The 20370-nt window shown below is 35.8% G+C and overlaps 1 pseudogene; it reads right to left on the bottom strand.

Moving 5' to 3' along the window:
• Window positions 1-18758: 18758 nt before the first annotated feature.
• On the bottom strand, window positions 18759-19947 carry LOC149142369 (putative F-box protein At2g36090; annotated as a pseudogene).
• Window positions 19948-20370: the final 423 nt, after the last annotated feature.

Below are 20370 nucleotides of genomic sequence, written 5' to 3'. Positions count from 1 at the left end.
ATCTCCCATTGTCTCTCCTTCTTTGTCTCCCTATCTCACCCACCAAATATACTCTCTCTCTCTCTTCCACTTCTCTCTTTCTCCCTCCTCCTCTCTACCTCTCTCTTCTTCCCTCTCTCCCCCTCCATCTATATCTCTATCTCCCCTTGTCTCTCCTCCTTTGTATCTCCATCTCTCCCTTGTCACTCCCTCTCCATCTCCACCTTTCTCTCTCTATGTCTTTCATCTTCCCTCCCTCTGTCACCCCCTCCAACTCCCTCTCTCTCTCTCCCACTCTCTCTCTCAAGTCCTCTCTCTCCTTTTCTCTCCCACCTCCCTAGAGTCTCCCCCCCCATGACACTCTCTCCCCCCCTGCCCCCTCTCTTTCCCTATCTCTATCCTCTCATTTTCTCTCTCTTCCCTCATCTCCTCTCTCCCTCATTTCGTCTTCATATCTCCCTTATAACTCCCTCTCTCTCTCCACCTCTATCTCTAAATGTCTTTGTTCTTCCCTCCCTCTTTTTCCCCCTCCAAATCCATCTCTCTCTCTCCACCTCTATCTCTAAATGTCTTTGTTCTTCCCTCCCTCTTTTTCCCCCTCCAAATCCATCTCTCTCCCTCCCTTTCTCCTTCTCTCTCCCCCCTCCTCTCTCTCCCACCTTTTTCTTTCTATCCCCCACTTTATTCTCCCTCTCTCTCTCTCTCTCTCTCTCTCTCTCTCATTTGATCCCATTGTATTGTATTTAAAAAAATTTGTAAATTAAAAAAAACACAACTGGTTGTAAAATATTAAACCTATATTTTGGATCAATCATGTCAAAGAAAAGCAATAATAAGAAACTTAAAAGAATCATGCACTATCATTCCTTTATCATTGTTAGCCACTTTGCTTTCTCTCTTGACTTGAATCCTTGGTTAAGATGCATTTATCCATGTTCTTTATAGTATTATTTATATTATATAAATTTTACATGTGTATATATAAAAGTATTCTAATTTTTTATTTTAGTAAAACCTTGATTTAATCTCTATGGGAATATTTTTAGTATTCATGGGGATGTAGAGATGGAGGGTTTAGATATATCTTAAAAGTTACTATAGCCTTTTTGCTTTTAGATTCAATTAAAAATTGTCATAAAATTAAATTAAAATTAAATATTTATAAATATTTTGATTGTGAAATAAGTTATGGTTTTTTCGCATGTGGTATTGATAAGCCATGGTATTGGCCCGTGGTATTATGATTTTCTTTTATCTAAAAAATTGTTTGTAATTTTATTAATAAAAACAAAATTAAAATATAACAAATTAAATTTTATGTTTTTATTACTTGGCTGAAATGGGTTTATTGCATTAAGAAGAATTAAAGAGAACAATGAATCACCTCCTTATAAATTAAATGTCTTTGTAAAACTTTTCTGAGCCTAGTTGAAAGCTCATATATATTTGAAGGTTGGAATTTGAATTTTATTTTATTTAAATGTTTAAAAGAAAATAAGTTCAATTGGAAGTAAAAAGATATTTGAAGATTGAAATTCAAATTTAAATTATTTTTTATGTAAATATGTAAGGTTGTAGTTTAAATGTTCTATGTATTGAAGATTTCTTTCGGGCATATTTTCTAGTTAAATTTGTTTAAAATTATAGTAATCACAAGTTTGATTTATGAATTCTACACAATCAAAGTGCTCCAAGGATTTTCAAGGTGTTGAATCTATTTGTATATTCAAAAATGGATTTTTAAGTAAAAAAAAAAAAAAAAAAAAATCCACTGGATTTAGGCCAAAAATTAAAAAACATAGAATAGTTAGAGAACATTGGAATGTAAGTGAGTAATTATAATATTATCTCCATGTTGCTTCCAGATTACAAAATATTTTGGAAATCTTAATACGAGGAAAATCAATTGTTTGACTCCACTCTTGTCTATAAGAATTTCAAAATATCCAAAAGTTGTGAAGTCAAGCATAATTGTAATGATAAATATATTAAATCAATGTCAATTTAGTTAAATTGGTAGAAGTTCTCACACATAGACACACACAAAATAATGGTAGGAGATTTGATTTCTTATTCCACTATGTGTTGTGTTTCTCTTACAAAATGCATTATTTCATACTAGAGCTTATCATTTAGTAGTGATGCAATTTCTTAATAAATAATTAGTTTTTTTATTTAACAAGAAGGGATAATTTTGTATTTAAAAAAGGACAATAATCAAATAATTAGACATTACAATACAAAAATTTAGTTGAAAACAAATTGTCAAGGAGTATAATAGTAAAATAGTTCAACATTACACCCCAATGGGGGTGAATGAGCAAGGTACATGTTGCAGGGCCTGAGGTCGACCAGATCCATGTGTGTAACATGTGTAGCAGCAGTAAATGGCAGCCATGACAACTAGCGTTGAGGGAAATAAAATCTCAAGAAGGCGAGTGTAGGGTTTAAACTTCAATGGGCGTTCATTCTTCATTGTTGGTGTACCTTTGGTATGGGTGAGAGTAAGAGTGGAATAATTGTCTCTGAGTGTGCATAGGAATCTAACCTATGCATGCTCATTCCATTGGTTTATTGGGTCTCTGTTATTGCTATTGAGTGAGGTGTCTTTATTAGAGTGCATGCTTGGGAACCTTGACGCTTCATGTGGTATCCTAGAGAACGAGTTGGAGGGAGCCTTCATTGTATTTGATTAGTGTTGACAGGTTGTAACATGGGGTCTACCAAGCCTATGGAGCCTAGTCATCAGCTAGATTCCAGTAATCCTGGCGACATTCTGGAATTAAAGCTGATAGGGAAACGTTATTGAGGAGGAAGGGGTTGAGGGCATCGTGCTGGTGGAGGAAATGGTTAAGTCGCCTGGTCATGTAGACCATCCCCCCAACTTGGGTTTCCTTGATGTGCCACTGAGAAGTATAATGGGTACATTGGAGGAGATGAGGCAATAGAGACATAAGGATAGAAATGAAGTCATTTCATCTCTAAATGACTTGCAGCAAAATCAGTGGGACATTATGGATGGTTTGGCCTCCTTGTGAAGAAATTAAAGGTGTTCCAATACCAAATTGGATGAGATAGAGGCTTGCTTTGCTCATATGGAGTTGCATGTTCATCATGATCTAGGACCTCCTACTCTAGACGTTGGTCATGCACTTATTCCTCCCCACTACTATGTAATGAAAGTTGGTTATCCGTTAATTCTTGATGTTTGTTGGGCCATTTGGTCTTTTGTCTCACTCTAATCTATAAAGCATGTCAATTCCTCAGTTTTTGTATCGCTCTCCTGGCTAATAAATCTGGTCAGAATGAGAGTGGAGAGCAACGATACTCATGTATAACATATGTAATACTTGTATCTGATAATAGAATAGTTTTAACCAACCAAAAAAAAGTTTAACATTACAATATAAAAATATAGTTGTAAAACTTCATCAACTTGTGGAAGGACCTTTTCTAAACTTCAGAATCTATAGTCAAGTTACCTTTGCTTCTTTTTGCTTCCTTTCCTTGCATTATATGTTGTTGAGTCAGTTTTAAGGGTCTCATCTTCATACATGCTTTTTTGCTTGATTTCATGGATTTTAGAAGATGTGGTTGTTAAATAAGTGAATGATACAATGACACCATGAAATAACATTTTGAACATGCTAATAGGGAAAATCCATTTTTGTTATCATCAATTATAAGAAGAAAGAACACTACCCATTTTTAATTTGTCAACAAAAATACTTAGCTTTATGGTCTACTGCAAACTTAAATTTTTCTTAATAGTTTATAAAGATTCGTAAAAACCATAAACTAAATAGAATTTCTAAAAATATAAAAACAAAAAAACACAATCAATATTTTTTAAACATTTTGGAAATTGTTTGGACAATGTCATGCCTTTTGTTTATATTAAAAAGTTTGAAAGGTATTGCCATGGCTCCTCTTTTTATTTAATACAAGTAATAACTATTTATGTAAATAATAATAAGTTGAATGGTATTGTCATAACTCCTCTTTTATTTAATACAAATAATAATTATTTAGGTAAATAATAATAGTAGTTATTTTTTTTTGCAGTGGAACTCTTGTGAATATTTTTATATATTTTCAAAGAATATTTTAATTAAAGTTTGCGATGAATTACGTTGTTCATTCTATAATTTATTATGATAAAAAATAGTTATTTAAAGGCAATTTAAAATTAGTTTTCTAAGTTGATGGTTGCAACAAATTATACATTAGTTAAGATATATTTTAAGTTATATCTCTTTAACCTTGGAATATTTTTCTTTTCATGAAATTTAAGAGATATTTTTTTACATTTGTGAATGGCATAATAGACTAGATTGATGTGTTTCACTTAGGGAGATTCAAATTGAACACTTATAAGTATAAAAAGTACTCAAATGTCAAACAATATTGACAATATCTAGTTGAACTAATCCATGTAAAACATAATTTGAAAGCTTAAATTTAGAAAAATAAAAAACACATTAGATAAATATGTTATGTTTATTGTCATGAACAAGATGATCTCGTACCCAATAATTATGAAAACCATTACAAACGTCAATGATTTCATAACAAACTTTTAAATATAATTTTGCAATCGGTTTTATTGTAACAGTTAAAATAACACGAACATGATGGTTGTGAAACTCCTATGTTTGGTGGTTATTTAAAGTTAGCAGTTTGGAACAAGGCAGCTCAAAAATGGCAAATGGTACGGAGGAATATTGGTTTTCATGAAAGAGAAAGAAGGTCATCACATTCAGTTAGTGAAAGAAGATACAAATAAACAATATTTATGGTTCAAAATAATAGACAATGAAAACCATGTAAGAATTGCAGCATGCTATTTTGCACCGCAAGTATCAAAAACCTACAAAAATAAGGGGTTGGACAATAAAGATTCGTATGCATCTTTAAAGCAAGATATTTCCGCATATTATCAACGAGGAGAAGTTCTTTTAGGGGGAGATTTCAAAGCTAAAACAACAAATCAACAAGCTAGTATTCTTTGTTGCAAAGAGGATCACAATCCTATCTTGCTCACTGAAGAGGAGAATCCTCAATGGTTGAGATGTTCAAAAGATGACAAAGTTAGGAATCATTTTGGAGAGGAGTTGCTTATGTTGTGTGGTGCTTTCAACTTAATTATCTGCAATGATCTGGATAGATGGAAAAGGTCTGGGAACTTCACTTGCAACACATACAATGGGGCAAGTGTTGCTGAATATGTTATTTGTTCACAAAGCTTGATAGAAAGGATAGATGAAGTTAAGATTGGAGAGCATATTTGGGACTTACAATCAAACCATAACCCAATTTATATAAAGTTATCTTGGTTAGAATAAATACAACATAAGAGGAAAATCCAATGTTCTCGGCAATCGATATCAAGGGGAAAAATTATTCTAACACAAGAAAATTGCATTATCTTAAAAACAATGCTAGAGAGATCAATTCAGAAGGAGAAAATTGGTTCCCAAAGCCTCAACAATCATGAGTTAACAAATACAATTCAGGGTGCACTTGAGAAGTGCAAAAGAGCAAAATATAGGAAATCAGAATCAAATTGTTTTCCTGTAAATGCTTGGTTTGATGAGGAATACAAAATGGCAAGGAGAACCTTGAAAAAGGCAAGCAAGGAGAAGATGAATGTAAAGTTATATAACTAGGTTTTAAAAAGGGAAAAAGACAAGTTCATGCAAACAAGGCGAGAAGAGTTAATATATCTAGGCAAGAATAACCCAAAACTTTTTTGGTAGGAAATTCAACCAAGGAAGAAGCAAACTGAAAATAATATTACAACCAACCAATGGTTTGACTATGCAAGACAACCATATGATAAAGAATTAGAGTTTGAGCCTCCTCCCAGTATCAACACAACTACAAAGCTTTTCACATTATAGAAGGTGGAGGCAAGAATTAAGAAGTTGAAAATAGGAAAGGCAAAGGACTTGGTTGAACTTCAAGCGGAATATCAAAAGTGGGGAATGAACATTCTAACACGGTACATAATGAAAATATTCAACAACGTCATTTGACAAGGATTCCCAAGAGATTGGAAAACTAGTCTAGAAACACCCCTTTTTAAAAGTGGAGACATTAATAATCCTTCTAACTATAGAACCATTATGATCAATCTTTTGTTTGCAAAGATTTTCGGCAGCATGGTAGAAAATAGAATCATTAAGTGGGCATAAGTAAAAGAAAAGAGGGTAAAAGGGAAAGCGAGTTTTAGGCTGAAACATTCTACAGTAGACCATGGTATCATGATGAGACACATTATTGAAAAGGTTTGGGGGGAAAAGAAGAAGTATTGTGCTACTTTGTTGACTTCAAAAAGGCATTTGACACAATCCCTAGAGATAAGTTGTGGCTTAGAATGGAAGAAATTGAAATTCCTTTACATTATAGAGTTCTTTTCCATATGCTTTATGAAGAGGTGAAAGTCAAAATTAGAACTTCAGCAAACATTTTAGAAAGTTTTAGAAGTGACATCGAAGTCAAGCAAGGTTTCCCTTTATCCCCTACCCTTTTTGGTTTATATATTGATAAATTGGAAGAGTGGCTAAATCTGCAAGGTGGGGATGGTGTTCGGTTAGGGGAGTTTCTAATAAAGCTTCTTTTTTATGTTGATGACCTTGCATTGATTGCTAAAGCGACCCACTGATTGTAGATGCACCTATATTCCCTTGAGAATTTTTATAAAGTAGTGGAGATGCAAGTCAATACTAGTAAGACCAAAATAATGATTTTCTCTAATAAAGGGAAGCAGAGCCAACATGCATTCTTATGCAAAAATGGAATATTTACCTCAATGTGTGTCCCACAAAGGAATAGTCTACCCATGCAAAGGAATTGCCCAAATTGGCTATCGGCCGAAAAAAAAATTCCTACTCCAACCACCAGCAATTCCTTTGCCCCTTCGAGGTCAATCGCTCTATATTTAGAACAGATTCAAATTCTTTGGTGATTCGATGTCATATCAAACAGCCCATCCGTCGGTTTGTTGAGTTAATGGAGTGGGTGGAAGCAAAAAATCGATGGAGCATCCAAATCGAATAGCCTTGAAGCCTGAAACCATTCTTCTGCGCGCGGGTTGTTGCTGCTTCATTCGACCATTCAAAGCTTGAAACCATTTGCCCCTTATTGCTACGATTGATCTTGGTGGAAAAAATGCCCATTGTTGTTGGACGCCATTCACTGCATTGTGCTGGCATTGGCTTCAAAAGCTACTTCTGTAAGGTATAAGAATGTTCCTCAAGCATAAAGGTTCAAACAACATCTCTACCAAGTCAAAGTTTGCAACATTTAAGGATTTAAAAGTTGGAGAATGGAATTCTAATCCAAATCACCATGTTTAACTAATATAGGTGATATGAACTTGTAATGACTACTTTTTAGGTTATAGTTGTTGCAAAGATTATCGAAGGTTTTTGTTGGAATATTAATCATATTATAGAACATAACCTATTGCAAAAACAAGAGGAAAAAACACTACTTATTATACACATTGTCATGTAAGCTTTGACAATGACAAGATTTCATTTTTACTTCATCTCAGTTTTCTCCAAGCATTCAAGGAAAACAATATATGCTTTCAACATCTCAGCTTGATCATGTGTATCATAACCGATATCATGGCAATAACAACAATAGTCCAACCAATCAATTGGTTTCTTGTACCAAAGAAGACCACCTCGGTCCTTCACACTTGACCAATTTGGCCCACAATAGTTACCATAACGAGGAAACATTTGTGAAAGAAATGCTCTAGGACCTCTATGCCAAGGTAGTTTGGCCATGTAAGTTGTGAATGCAGGAATATAAAATTCTAAATCTACTACTTCAAGTTGTTTTAATTCCACCTTTCTAACTTGTTCACTAGTTTTAGCATTCCATGGAAGACTCATCCCTTGAACCTGTTCCGAGATCCCAAGCCTAGGTGATTTTGTTCAAAAGAAAATGATTTGCTTATATAGAGGAACATAGATATCATACATGATGTCAAGCAAAGCAAGATCAAGTTGGTTCAACAAGTTCAGTAAGGAAGCTAGCCTGATAAAGGAGAGCACAAGTTTCAAGACGCATGTATTACTTAAAAATTAAAAAGAAAATAAGAAGAGTTACAATAGTCCAATGAACATAAACAGTTTACCCTGCTATACAAATCTCTTTTAAATTCAATAATTATCTTTGAATGACTGAGACCTTGCACCAGATTGATGAATTTCTAAGGAGCATAGAATATGCAATTCTATTTGGATTTGAAACAGGTCAAAGAAAATTACAACATCAACCATGTCTTTCTCAAAGAACAAGGAAACAACATATGGAAAATGCAGCAATTATGCATAGAGTACAAAGTGATCAACGTAAACTTTGAAACGGGAACTGATACTGTTACCCGTTTCGTAGAGATAGCAAAAAAGTGATCTGATTTTGAAAATGGGTGATGCAGAACACACATGTTTTTTTTAGAGCATAGTTTTTGGCACTTTAAATTTTTTTTATGTACATTAGGTTTTAGAATGGTAGTGATTTTCATGTTGATCTGAAAAAGTGGGTATTCTGCATCAGACCCTTTTTTTAAAAGCTCTGTTTTTTGGCTTTAAATTTTCTAATGTATAAAATGTAAATAATTATTTTGTAAATTTGATAATTTTTGAAGTGGTCGTTTTCTTCATATTTCTTGTTTTTTATTTTAATTTTAATTTTTTTTGTAGTGAGTCTTTTATTGTTTTGCATTTTTAAATTAGAAGGTCGATATTTTGAATTTTCGATATTCTACATATTTATATATCCTTAATTAATTTTTTAATCCACATGAAATAATTGTTTCTAAAAAACAATATTTTTTAACAATGGACATAAAAATAACCATTTTTAACATAAATATAACTAAAAAAACTACACGTTTTGATACTTTTTTGCTAGAATTGACATGTCAAAATCACAATTTTCATACGAAAATTTTAACTAAAAATGGTTAAATAATAGTTATTTTATGAATTTCATGTCAAAAAAATAATAATAATCATTTTTTTTTTTCAAAAAATAATGATTAACTTAAAAATCAATGCGAAAATCACATATTACAAATATTGAACGCATAACAAACCTAATTGAGTGTTTATTCTTCTCATAAAATGTTAAATTCAAAACATTGCAAAGCTTGATTTCCAAGCATAACTTAAATTTAATCAACAATGTCACGTAATCCAAACTCTTCATATAATCCAAACTCTTCATCCTCTAGAGTTTCATCATTGTCTTCTTCCACAATATTTTCTGTTTCCTTTTGCTCATTTTCCTCTTCTAATGGATCTTTGATGTCTGCGAATCTCCCAATGTATGTCTTTCCAAACATTCCATGTAATGGTGGTTGGGGTTCCTTTGCCTTTTTTGCCACACGTGATTCACTAAAGTCCCCTTTCTTCAACCCAATTTCTTTCATTGCATCTGGAGAAATTGAAAAGCATTAATTATTTGCTGAATGAAATTGCATTGTACTGGATCTTTTTCAATTGCAATGCAATTTCTTCCTTTTTGAAGTCAACATGCTAGTGTTGTACCTAATTATCAAGCACAAAAGAAATAATGAGCTAAATTAATACAATGAAATATTAATTAAAAATAACATATTGAAATTCAATTCCATATAATAAAACTTACCTGAGCCAGAAAATAAATCCAGAACCCAATCTCCTTCATTTGAACATATGTCTATAAGATAGTTAATCAATAATTGTGGTTTTTGATAAATGTTAACTATCTCTCATTTTGCTTCTTTGTCTTCATATGCTAGTTTTCTCACAACAGCATCATAAGTCAGTGTTTGGCTATGACTCTTTTCGTCTACCCGATTAAAAATCATAGACATATGGCTATCATCTTTTGCCCAACTGTCAATATAAATGAACTCACAATCATTTATAAATTGTTGATCTTCATTGTTAAGAAGATTTGACTTTTGCTTGTAACATGAAATAGTAAAAATTCAATTAACTTGTACATAAATAAATTTTTCAACATTAATCAAATATACATTTTAAACGTCTTACCATGTAAGCTGCACCCTTGAATTTGTTTTCTCCTTGAAGCTTGACAATATCATTGACAATTGTTTGTCTGAATGAAATGTCACAAATCTCTATAATAGTGATGACGTGACTTCTACAAATCCCGCAACCACTTTACTAAGAGCTTGATAAGTATAAGGGTCACTATCATAGTCAATGTTTGGAATATTGAAACCATGGGGAATATCTGCAATGACTAGCGCATAATCCCTTTTAAGTATGAGTTTAGAAATTTCTTCACAGTCGCCTTGTATTACTTGATATTTAATAGTGTATGGCCCATTCCAAATGAAATGATTAAGATTTGGATCAAGTTGAACATTCTTAATACGTTGCTTCCTCAGTCTTTCGATCTTTATTTTTTCAATAAAGGTTTTGAAACTACTGGCGCTCCATTATCATCCTTCCTCATCTTTTATAAAATAAACAAATATATGTGTAAGTTATAAATTAAAAATAGTACATAGGTGAATAAAAATGAATGTATAAATCAAGATACATTTTTAAATGCAAGATAAAAAGCTTTTAATATTGATGTAGAACTTGAATCTGGATAGTTGCGTACAACATCATCCCAACTATCTTCATTCAACAATCTAACCATTTGTTCTTGAATTTTCATGTAAACTTTGTGACAGCATAGATAAAGTAACAAAAAGTCAATATAATGATATGTATAACAAATACTACCAAGAACAACATGTTTTATTTAAAATATAATTATAATCTAGAAATAAATAAATATAATTCAACAAACTTATTTTTGAAATTCTTCAGACATTTTCTCCAATGATAATTCCCCTGACCTCACACGAGATAATATTGTTTTGACAATTTTTTCATCTTTCACTCTTTGCATTGTCCGCCAAGGTGTGATGGTCATATCATCTGGAAGCTGCTTCATTTCAGGAGTTGATTTACTGTTGCTACAGATCAATGGCTTAGACTTTTTGACCCTCTGGTTTTTAATGGCAATGTCTTCCCACATGCTAAAAATCTCATCAATCAACTTCCAAACATCTCCAGTTCTAAATGCCAATTGAAAAATGTTATCAACACCTATGAATAAATCACTATTTTTGTTGCCTTTTCCACCTTTTGAATTGGTTTTCTCTTCAATTTGATAGCCTGTTTCCATACAACATTCCTTTCGGAAATCTGCAGTAACATTTATCCTATCCCCACCACATTTTTCATCAAATTCACTATGAATAAATCTAACCCTTTGGATGAAAGTCATAGACATCCTATATTCATTATCTGAATTATGATCCCATGTCACTAACTTTGCTTCTGTATCTGATAAACTAGCGTAAATGATACATTTCATTGTTTCAAAACGTGGGTTATTAGGATATTCCTCTATCAATTGTCTTTGATCTTCTACAGATTAGTTCCCCCCAAGCACATAATAATTGTATTCAAAACATTTTGACTTATCAAATGTTTTTTTGTTGGGAACTTGAAGTGGATCAACAAGAAGCACATAACTAACCACATGAGTATATGGATTGTACCTCATCAATGTCTTCAAATTGTGAACATGTAGATGATGTGGCTTTCTAACTTGATATTGACATTGTCCTTCACTTGCCTTATAGGTTTGCCTGACATTAAGCTGAAATGTACGACCACCATCAATTAAATTTCTCTTTGTCAAATTCTCTCGAATGGCATTTTGTTTTGTTTTGATAATGCCATCCTCTAAATCAGCTCCTGGTGTAATGATTTCTCTACTTTCTTTTGAAGCTTCACTAGGTTCTTGACTACTGGTAATGACTGCTTCAAAATATTCAACTTTACTTTTCTTCGTCATAACATTCCCAACAGAATTATTCTTGGGCATTGTTACTTTTGGTCTTTTACGACTCTTCTCAGTTCCAATGTCATCTTCAGTAATGGCAACATATGCTTCACTGTCAGTTTCAACTTCATCGTCCTCAAAAGTAACTTGTTTACCCTTGCTAGATTTATCCACCAGAGGCCTTTTTTTTTTTTCTGATTCTTTGGATGTAGTTTTGTAGCATCATCAATTACTACATTTTGCTTGTTTTCCATATCTTCTTCTGACACTGAGTAAAAATTGCTGACAACTTTCATGATATCATGCTCTATGAAATGAATGCCTCCCAACCTAATTGAACAACTTTCAACAAAATTCTGTCAAACAAAATATCATATGTCAATAAAAAACAAAGTTAAAAAAAAAAGCGAGACACTTTCAAGAACGCAAAATACAAATATAAATAATAATACTTACGATGTTTTGTGTCATCTCATTTACGATTTGTTTACACAACTTTGTAGATACCTCTCTCGTGTCATACAATGAATATGATAGTCGGCATTTAATCCTTTCATGTGACTTGGGAGCTTTTATAAGTATGTAAACAACTTCAATGTCCGGTACCGAACACATATCTATGACTCTTCCCATCACCTCAAAAATTCCATTATCATTCGGTATATCAATATATAGATATATATTCACATTTGTGCTTTCTCTTTCTTTCACATACCAGATTCTTAATGAAATTTCACCTCTTTTTAATTATTCCAGTCTGAAATCATCTTCTTATCACTTGAGGCACTTGAAAGATTTGTAGCCACGAGCTCAGGTGGAGTTCGTTCACCAATGTTTCTTGAAGATGCACCTTTAAGAGTCTTTGGTCCAGAAAGATTCACAGAAATTTTCTTTGATGCCATTTTCTTGAAAAATAGAAACACATAAATCAGTAAATAACAAAAACATATTAACTTAAATTAACAAGGAAAATATATCATAAATTTTTTATTTGTATAATCAGAATCGTCCAGCCACCCTTGACAGGCGGGCGGGCGAGTCAGCGTCGAGCGGGTCGGTGGGCAGGCAGGAGGTCGGGTGATGGACGACGGGGCGGGGTGGGCAGCCGGGCGAATGAGGGCGGACGGGGTCGACGGGCAGGCCAGGTGGGTGTGGGCTAGAGGGGTGCACGGATGTGGACAGGCGGGCGGTGGGTGGGGGCGAGCGTGCGGGGGGCGGGCAGGGTGGGCTGGCCTCCAACCTCCCCATCCTCACCCGCACCCGGCCCCCTTCCACCCCCACGCGCCCACGCCGACCCTCTTCCCTCACACCCACCAACCTCTCCCCCACCCCTCTTCCCCCCCCAAACACTCCCTCACCCCCTCACACAAACCCGCCTCTCCTCCACCCCTCTCGCCCCCCAACCTAGCCGACCCCTCCAACAACCCCTCACACCTCCGACCCCCTCACACACTAGGCACTCCCGCGCACCCTCACCCACCCGACATCCCCACACAGCCCCGCCCACAGCCTCCACCTCCCTGCCCACCCTTCCACCCGCCCTCGCCCTCCCTTGCCCTCCCCTTCTCTGCCCACCCCCTCACCCACACGCCCTCCTCACCCACGCCCACCAACGGGGCCCCCTCACCCGCATACCCTCCGCCCACCCTTCCGCCTGCCCACACCCTCCCCCTCCCCTCCATCCCCGCACCCACATTCTAAAAGGGTATGCATTAACATTCTAATGTAGAAAAAGTAAATCACGAATAAAACATTCCAAAATTAACTATGTATATATTATATGAAAGTAGTGAAAATAATAAAATTCTTACATTTTATTATTTTTTTAGTCAAAACCTTCATAGATCTATCTTGATTTTATATCTAATAAAAATGTAGAAGAATAAAAAATCATGTAAACATTTTTTAAACTTTACGCTCAAAATGATATTTACATCTTGATATCTACTAAACCCAAAAATCTAATATTTTCAAATTTAAAACAATTTATTTTAATATTTCATTTAATATATGTCTGATTTTTTAATAAGTACAAAAAAAATATATGTAATGAATAAAAAAAAATTGAAAATAAAAAAGTATTTGACTGAAAGTAATTATAATATACCGCCAAATATTTTAAATAAAAAATATATCACCTAGTCAGGCACGAAACAAAATGAACTGTGCACATTAAAAATCTTCGAAAACTTAACCATGAAAGAAGTGAATAAAATTGTTTGTAAACAGAAGGTGTATAACAGAAGTTTCCATTAATTCAAAATGAGTAACAACCATCGTGAGTGACAACCCTCCATCGCCCCTCCACCCTCCGCCCCCTCCGGCCATTCGCACCCGCGCCCTGCCCCTCACCTACCCTCCCCCGCTCTCCCCCTCACCTGACCCCCTCTGCCTCACCCTCCCCCAAACCCCCCATCCCCCACCCACGCCCTCCTCCTCACCCACGGTCTCGCGCCCTCATCCCCCCTCCACTCCCCCACTCCCCCGCGCTCGTGCCCTCTCCCTCACCCACGCTCCCGCGCCCTCACCCCCCCCCAACTCCCCCACTCCCCCGCGCCCGCACCCTCCCCCTCACCCACGCTCCCCCTCTTCGCGCCCTCATCCCCCCTCCCCTCCCCCGCGCCCTCCCCTTCCCCCTCCCTCCCCGTGCCCTCCCCCTCCCTCTCTCTGCCCTCCCGCGGCCCGCCCTCGGCCGACACCACCCCAGCGACCCACCCCCCTGCCCAACTGGCAGCTGAGGAATTCCTCAGCCGCCGGTTGGGCGGGGGGTCGGTCCGCCGGGGTGGCTCCAGCCGAGGGCAGGGTGCCAGAATCGCCCGGCCACCGGTCGGGTGGGGGGGTGGGCCGTCGGGGTGGCACCAGCCGAGGGCAGGGCGTGGGTGAGGAGGGAGGGAGGAAGGGCAGGGGGGGGAGGGAGAGGCGGGGGGGAGGGGGAGGGCACGGGGCAGGGGGGAGGGAGGGGCAAGGGGAGCGTGGGGGGGGGGGGGGGGGGGTGAGGTAGGGTGTGGGTGAGGGGTGAGGGCGGGGAGTCGGGCCGCCGTGGTGGCACCGGCTGAGGGTGAGGAGGGACGAAAGGGAGGGGTGAGGGAGGGGGAGGGTGCGGGGCGGGCGGCAGGGGGAGAAGGGGGTGAAGGAAGGGGCATGGGGGGCGCGAGGAGGTGAGCGAGGGGGAGGGCACGGGGCGAGGGGGAGGGGATAGGATGATGCACTTAATCCTAATTCTAATGACTATGAGAGCAGCAGTCATGAAGGATATGATGATGCACTTAGTCCTAATTCTAATGAGTATAAAGGTAGCAGTGACAAAGGACAGGATGTAGCATCTTCAATAAGTAAACAGTCACATTTTCAACGTAGTCCTAATTCTATGGACTATGAGAGTAGCACTGACAATGCATATGAGGAAGAATATCCATTAAACATCGAGTCAGATTTTCCATTTAGTCCGAATTCTAAGGACTACGACAGTAGCATTGAAGAAGGGGAAGATGAAAAATATCCTCCAAGTCAATATTTGAAAAGCAGAGCTGATCATAGTGTGGATAGCATTCCTCTTAATGATGATGAAAATCCTTATACAAATGATGATCCAATGATGGAGATGTTGCCAAGAAATATTGTATCGAGGAGTAGGAGCAGACATTTTCGTATCAATGCAAGTTGTTCTAGTTATACAAGGGGTAGAGCAGAATATCTGACGAGAAGAAGTTCTATCAGTGCTCTCATTTCAAGTGAATGTTGCCAAAAAGATCGCTTGAAACATATGGATTTCAAATTTGCATTAGAAAGCAGGAAGAGATATTTGTCAATGAATAAAAGCATGCAAAATTCATATTTAGTTGGGTGCATGCAATCTACATTGTCAGGTTATGATTATCATATTGGGACTTTATTTATCTATAGAAAAGCTTTCAAAATGTTTCATTCAATTGGGAATTTTCGTCTCTCGAGAATTAAAGAAAATTTGGAAAAGGATCCCACATTTTATTCAGAAGTACATCATAAAAGGCAGTTTAGGCCATTATCAAATACTGCAATGTCATGGATGAAATATTTCTTTTCAAAGCATGGAGAGTGTATGCCAAATAGAGAGACAATACATATTCCAGATAATTTTTCAAGACGAGAAATCTACAACTTATACAAAGAATATGCAGAAGGTGCTGAGGGACATGGCCGATTTATTACATATCAATATTTTGTGAAAGTATGGAAGAAAGAATTCAACAATGTCCGTATTCCTAAGAAGACAATGATGGGGCTTTGCAGTACATGTGCTTCTCTTAAATAAAAAAGGGACAAATGTGAAGGGTCAGAAAGAGGTAAGCATTCATAACTTTAACTTATAAAATTGTATAGTCATCAACTATGAAAACATATTTCTTAATGAATTTCTTTTATGTTGTGTAGATTTAATTGTCAAAGAACTTCACGATCATCGTGAACAACAAACAAACGAAAGGAAGAAGTTGTACAAGCATCGAAAGAAGTGTTATGATAATCCAAATAAATATTTGGGTTTGATAATTGATGGTATGGACCAGAAGAAAACACTTTTACCACATTTTGTTCACACACCCAAAAATTTAAAAGAGGAAAATTTTATTCAGTTTCACTTGGTCGATTGTATGGTCTTCAATGGGAAAATGTTGCCAAGGGTGTACTTCACAGCTCCAAATATTCATAATGATGCAAATCTGACCATAACCATAATTTATGATATGATTTCTCATTGGTCTGGTAATCTTCTTGAAGTTTTGTATCTACAATTGGACAACACTTGCTGTGAAAACAAAAATCAGGTTGTTTTTGGATATCTAAACATGCTTGTTGAATTAAGAATTTTTCAAAAGGTAAAGGTTGGTTTCCTTCTTGTTGGGCACACTCATGACCATATTGATAAGATGTTCAATCGTTTTTCAGTCATATTGAGGAGGAAGCAAGTTGGGAGCTTGCCATCACTAATTGAATGTCTTAAGAAATCATACATGTCAGAGCCTACTTTTGATGTGTTGGAAGAAACTGTTGACATGCGAAGGTTTATTCTGGGATCATATGGTGAGGGGAAATGCATTGAACAACTTAATGACATTAGCTTCCAACATCAATTTCGTATCAAAAAAATTGATGGGAAAACACTAATATGGGGCAAGAAGTATTCAACTACTGCAGAATGGGCACCATCATCAGGTTTGCAATTTTTGAAGTTCATTCCAGATCATCCAATATTTGCATAAAAAATATTGTTATTACAATCAGTTGGTGAAGTTCAGAATGCACGCAGACAAAATAGAGATATAAATTATTCTGATTGCCTGGAAGAAATTAAAAAATGTATTAGATATACATATGAGTACTTTGACATTGCTGATTCAGTTTGGTGGGAGTCATTTTTCAATAATCAAAGTGATATCATTTCAACAACAAGAAATGAAGATATACCTTTGAAAAATCCATTTATTTGGCCACAAAATGTGTTGAATGAACATGAGGAAATAAACATTGTTGAACAACAAACATCTCAAGGTATTATTAATTCTTCATAGGCAGAGGAAAGAGAGATGTATATTGGTTCCAGAGGATCTCGTGCACAACGTGAAGCCATGGAAGACCTTTACATGGGTTCAGTACATGATATTAAGGAGGGTTGCATGATTGCAGTGCTAGCAGATGGAGATCCCAATGGCTATCCATTCTGGGTTGCTAAAGTTATAAAGGACTTTACAGAAAATGAGGATGTTACAAATGTTGAAGTACGTTGGTATGCCACAAATACACACCCATTCAATGGTGTGTATAAGCCAGAGATGGTAGTTGACAAAAAAAATGGCGGAAAGAGAAAAATAAAGGGTACAAATATAAATTGTTACCGCACAGACATATTAAATTTGGAGGATGTTGACATACTTGTTTATGACTTCAATTTAACAAAGAGAGGAACTCTTCGCTTCAAGACGATAGAGATTCTGAAAAGGTTGTTACCAGAAGGAACAGTGTTGAGATGGGAGTCTGCTGAAACCAGTCGTAGATCTAGAAGAATTTTGAAACCTGAAGTGTTGGGCATGCATGTGGACTCAGATGGGCACTAGTTGATGAAAGAGAAGAATATGGAACATTTTCGTCAGCATCCAGTCACTCATCTAAAGATGTGAATTCTGATGGTGTGCAAGAAAATATGAGTGATTTTGAATAATTGTTTAATACAGTTTATATAACTGATGTATGCATCGTATCTTGAAATAAAATTAATGATTTCCATATGGTGTTAAATGAGAAGTTATGAGGCATTTTTATGTTGTTGGATCATATGTCTTAATTATGATCATTTTTATTGTTTAAAATATATACAATACAATATTAAATTAAAGATATAATGTATGTTTTATTCAATATACAAATAATGATTTTTGAATTCATTTAGTGATGTAATTCGTTTATAATGTCATGGTTTTTTAATTTTATAGTTGAAAAAAATTCAATTTCTTTTGTATCTAGCATGTTATGGTTGAAAACATGTTGAATTTATACTTAGGAAAGAAAAATGATATTCTACCAAAAATATTAATGTGTTTTTTTTCCTCATAAACAACTTTGTTTGGCACATAAAAATTTGGTTTTACTAGCATTTTTTTAAAAGTTTGAAAATTGACCCTAAAAAAAAAAAAAATCATTGTTCTAATATCATCACTTTTGTTTTGAAGCTATATTTTGCATGAAAATTTCATAGTAAATTTCGTAGTCACTGCCATTTTTAAAACATGTTCAAAATTGACCCCTAAAAAATAAAATCATCGTTCCAATATACACACTTTTCATTTTTAGCACTATTTTTGATGTTTTTTCGAGGTTTTTTTGCCAGAGTTCCCATTTTGAGTTTATAGTTCTCGTTTCAAAGTTTACATAGTTAGTGTATCAATCAATATTTTAGTCTTCATCTTCTCATCCTTCAACTCATTTTCTGCCTTCAAATATTGATGATAAGATTTTGAAACATTGATGTAGTTCATAGTTCTATGGAAACTTAGAGCTCTTTTAAGGATGACCAGACTGTTTCGTCTATTTACATGGGCACCTCCCATATCTTCCAACTACATTGCAAGCTCAGTCAACTTCAGAGTTGTATAAGAACCATCCCCAACACCATCATCTGAAATTCTACACTTCATCACAAGGATACAATGAACAATCCCAAAGGGCATAATTTTATGGGTTAGAAGTATGGTACCAAAGTGTATAAGGAAATAATTATCAGTTGGCCAATTCTTTGGCATCCTAGGGGACTCTAACTACCAAGGTTGATTGTTTATTTTTCCCTTCTATATATAAGGATCCAACTAAGCCTTATGTTGTTCCAAATCTCTCTCCAAAGTTTCCCATCTTTCATTTCCCTCTCAAGAGATGTAATTTGTGGTAGCCCATCTGCTGAGGAGTTATTAGCCCAGCCCTCATTGTTCTCACCTCTGTAAAAAATACTTCTCACATTAATACTAAAAGGGCAATTAGAGAACCAACCATGAAAATCATCTACATAAGGGATTCCCCAAAGTATTTTGGAATAAATTACTTTATCTCTATAATGCACATCAACAAGTGAAACAAAACCAGAGGGAGAAACATTGTGGAGCTCTTTATCACGGTAGTTTGACTACAATTTTTCTGACTTGTTGAACTCCATATTGCAGTGAATACCAGAAACTCTCTCTCTATTCACGGCCATAGGAAAGCAATCTATATAGGACTTCCAAAACCCACCCAATGCATAAATTATACTTTTCACTTCTGCAATTTTTGTGGAAGGCAACAATGAGGAGCATAATTCCTCCCAAATATGTTCTTCTCTTGCAGCAGAATGAAAGAGAAATGATGCAAATCCTACATTTGCAAGTGTAGTTCCATCTATCCGCTTTAATATTTCACAAATTAGGTCAGAAATTAAAGATATAATCCCCCAACTCTAGAGATTTCAATCAAAATTCCAACTTAAACAACGCATCCAAGCCTAGCATCAACTGCTTCAAATGCCTCCTTAAATACAGTTCAAAATATAATGAATACTTCATCGCAAACACACACTCAAACTCTCATGCTTATCAAGCAAAATATGCTTCAAGAATCAGTGGGAAGGATATTGGACTACTTTCAATCTTATAACTGCATTCTTGATAGACAAAACAATCCAAGTTGAGATCTTTCATGCCTCTGTTGCACAGGTTTTAGGCCAGAGTGGACATACTGCCTGGAAAAAATCATGAACATAAGAATACACTGTGTAAAGGTTTACTTCTTAGTTAGTAGATAGTCCCACGGTGGGACAATGGAATGGATTTTTATATGTTATTGAGTAGAGACTCTCATATAATAATCAGTCAAACCAAAATTACTTTTTGGATCTTTGGACAAATGGGTTTTTCACTTTGCAACAGTTTACATGAGTATGTTGAGATTGCAACAAGATGATGGAGCTTAGTGAAAAGAGTCGCCTTCACTAAGTGGGCCTGCAGGCTATTT

The sequence above is a fragment of the Pinus tabuliformis genome, chromosome X (assembly GCF_031772625.1).
Source record: "Pinus tabuliformis cultivar Carrire ecotype Pingquan chromosome X, CPIR1, whole genome shotgun sequence".
Lineage (NCBI taxonomy): Eukaryota > Viridiplantae > Streptophyta > Pinopsida > Pinales > Pinaceae > Pinus > Pinus tabuliformis.
The sequence above is the reverse complement of the archived record's forward strand: the minus strand, read 5'-3'. Positions and strand labels throughout refer to the sequence as shown.